The sequence below is a fragment of the Rhinopithecus bieti genome, unplaced genomic scaffold (genome assembly GCF_001698545.2).
Source record: "Rhinopithecus bieti isolate Rb0 unplaced genomic scaffold, ASM169854v2 scaffold_28529, whole genome shotgun sequence".
Lineage (NCBI taxonomy): Eukaryota > Metazoa > Chordata > Mammalia > Primates > Cercopithecidae > Rhinopithecus > Rhinopithecus bieti.
In genome coordinates this window covers 552,876-556,340 of record NW_016813064.1, presented here as the reverse complement: position 1 = coordinate 556,340, position 3,465 = coordinate 552,876, and the positions used below count along the sequence as shown (strand labels likewise).

General features: G+C 41.2%; 1 pseudogene across 1 annotated transcript; it reads left to right on the top strand.

The window, feature by feature from the left end:
- The first annotated feature begins 950 nt into the window (after positions 1–950).
- Positions 951–1,541, top strand: LOC108512381 (peptidyl-prolyl cis-trans isomerase A pseudogene; annotated as a pseudogene). Its single transcript, XR_001880580.1, has one exon. The product of XR_001880580.1 is annotated as a peptidyl-prolyl cis-trans isomerase A pseudogene (transcript).
- Positions 1,542–3,465: the final 1,924 nt, after the last annotated feature.

Sequence of the window (3,465 nt, the reverse complement as noted above, 5' to 3'; positions counted from 1 at the left end):
TGATTCTTTACTTTCTCCTTTATATTTCTATTTTACAGGTGAGTTTTATCATTTTACCTGTTTTTATGATGACTATCATTTTTTTTTTTTTGCTTTCAGATGCAGAAATCCCTTGAGCAGTTCTTGTAAGGCTGGTCTAGTAGGGATGAGTTCATTCAGCTTTTGCTTGCTTGGGATTAGATGATTTTGTTAAATTCAAATTGTGTTTAAGTAAAAATTGATTACTGAAGGGTACGGAAAGTTTACTTTCTACGCTCTTTGCTTTGGTATGCACTCTTTGCAAATAATAATTTCTTAACATTGAAAGTTTTGGTGTGGGTAAGAATTTTTTCCATTTAAGAAGCAATAGCTATTGTGTGGGGGAGCATTCAGCTGATGTTGAGAATATCTTGACAGAGTTATTGATCCTGAAGAGGTTAAAACCTTCTGGTGATTAAAAGACTGTGGTTTGTCAAAGACAAAAGACAATTACAAGGGCTCTAAGAGAGGCACGTCCAAAGGATTGTGGCAGCTCAGGGATGGGGCAGGTGGGAGAGTCTGCTCAATCTGTGCCATATCTCTGTACATGGTATGTATGTATGTATCTATCTATCTATCTATCTATCTATCTATCTATCTATCTATCATCTATCTACAAATTTTTTTTTATATCTGAGGAATTATTCAGCTGGAATAACTGCATTAAAATCATCTAAAATTGCCTTGCTTCCAATTTTACTACTAGAACAAAAGAATTGACGAATGGACAAGAGGAGGAGCTGGTGAGGGTGCTGGTCCAATCTATGTAGAGGGCTCTGCATGTACAAAGCTATAAGGATAGAAAATACTCTGGGGCTAAGGATGCTGGCTGGAATACACATTGAGACTGGTAAGAGTGATGGGAGAAAAGATGAAACTGGAAGTGTAGACACAGTCTAATATAAAACAGTTTTGGCTTTGCAGACGCTGCCGCTGAGGAAATTCTTGTAGTACTAGCCATGGTCAACCCTACCATGTTCTTCGACATTGCCGTAGACAGCGAGCCCTTGGGCCGCGTCTCCTTCGAGGTGTTTGCAGACAAGGTTCCAAAGACAGCAGAAAATTTTCGTGCTGTGAGCACTGGAGAGAAAGGATTTGGTTATAAGGGTTCCTGCTTTCACAGAATTATTCCAGGGTTTATGTGTCAGGGTGGTGACTTCACACGCCATAATGGCACTGGTGGCAAGTCCATCTATGGGGAGAAATTTGAAGATGAGAACTTCATCCTAAAGCATACAGGTCCTGGCTCTTGTCCATGGCAAATGCTGGACCCAACACAAATGGTTCCCAGTTTTTCATCTGCACTGCCAAGACTGAGTGGTTGGATGGCAAGCATGTGGTCTTTGGCAAAGTGAAAGAAGGCATGAATATTGTGGAGGCCATGGAGCGCTTTGGGTCCAGGAATGGCAAGACCAGCAAGAAGATCACCATTGCTGACTGTGGACAACTCGAATAAGTTTGACTTGTGTTTTATCTTAACCACCAGACCATTCCTTCTGTAGCTCAGGAGAGCACCCCTCCACCCCATTNATAATCTTTGTGCTCTTGCTACAGTTCTTTTGGGTGCCATATATCCCTTATTCCCTTCCATACCTAGCGGGATTGCAGAGTTAAGTTTATGATTATGAAATAAAAACTAAATAACAAAAAAAATATATATATATAAAACAGTTTTGTCTGCCATTTAAAACATTTGAATTTTATTTGGAATGCCATGGGGGAGCGTTTAAGCATCATGTTGGTGTTGAGTGCAGAAGGAAAGAATTGAGAGTGGGAGTAGAAAGACTGTGTGTAGATGCAATTAGGTGATGTTTTGGGTTTTAGGTAATACTCTCTGGGCTGCTGAGTGAAGAATGGATTGAAGGAGGGTATGCCTGAGGGCAGTAGGGGGTGACTGAAAAAGCCTGCTGGAGAGCTAATGACAGTAACGGGGAGAAAGGGACAGATTTGAGCAACAATAAATTGGAAGAGTTGTTGGAACTTGGTGGTTGACTCAACGCTGGTATGACAAAGAGAGAGGAGTCAAAGAAAACTCAGAGATATCAGGCTTGAACATCCAGTGCTTTCTCTTCTTAAGAGAGGAGGAGGAGAAGATATGAAGTGGAAGATGATTTAAGATTGTTGCATCAGAGGAAAGACTGTTGGGATTAGCATTGCCTAGAATGGTAAAAGTCATGGAATATTTTTTCCTGCTTTCTGGCACTGTCTCTGAAACTTTGGTTTCAACTGTACCACCCTGTCTTCTCTTTCTCTCCCTCTTTGACTCCTTCTTATGGCACCCCATTGCTGCTTTCTTTCATCCTCACCTGGCTCTGCTAAGGCTTCTTTCTCTGTTCTCCCCCAGTCTACTTCCTCCATCCACCCCCGCTGAGACTCAGCAACTCATACAGTTACAACAAATAGAACAAATACTGAACTAACATTTTTGTTAAATAGCTTGACTGCTTTGTGGACAGGGATTTGTCAACACATCTGTTCTAAAGAATTTTCTTTTAATAGATTTTTTTTTTGTTTGGAAACCAGATCAGCAAAGCACTGTAACTATGGCCTACTGTGGAGACCTGGAAATTGCTATACTAAGCAGAACTGATTAAATAATAATTTACCTGTTTGGAATGAAACTCACAATCTGTTCTAGAAATTGTTGCAATTATTTGGCCAAAGGCAATTGAAGAGAGGAATATATTATTCCTTATATTATAAAACATATTTGTGTTCAGTGTCTACAGACAATAGGCTCCCTCATCAGTCGGATACATGGCACATATGAAGGTTAAAGAGCACACCATTCAGAAAAGAGTGAACCCTGTTAGAGGGAGCAGCAAGGCTGATCACCAATGTAGCTATGAACACTACCAGATACAAAGCTAGGACAGATGACACCTGGCAGATGACACCTGGATCCACCACGGATGAAATGGTGTTTCTCAGACATATCCTTCATGTGATGCTGGGTAAAGGTCCTGCTTACAAATCCAAGAAAACATGAAAGCTGGGTCATCTGAGAATGCGTAAGTTCTGAAGATATTTGACCCTTAGGGAAACACTATTCTGCCTTAGGAAGCAGTGGGAGGAGAGTCCCTAGTTCTAGCATCCTTTCACAGCAGGAAAGATGGAGAAGTCGGCCTGGTCTCTGCTCAGAACACAGATGCATACTCCGGAGATGGTGTAGCAGATAATCAAACTTCATCTGTCCTGGCAGTCAGACACAGTGGTTAAGAGCAGGAACTTTGGCCAGACAGAGTCTAACTTGATGCTGCCTCCATTGCTTGCTTGCTAGCAGTATACCTTTGAGTAAGTTACTTCACTTCTCCAACCTTCACTTTTCTCTGTGTATGAGAAGAATAACTTTACTCACTGCATTGGGTTGTGGTGAAGAGTAAACGAGCTACTGTACTTACAGTGATTTTAGCATGTTGCCTGGCATGTGATGAAGGCTCAATGGAT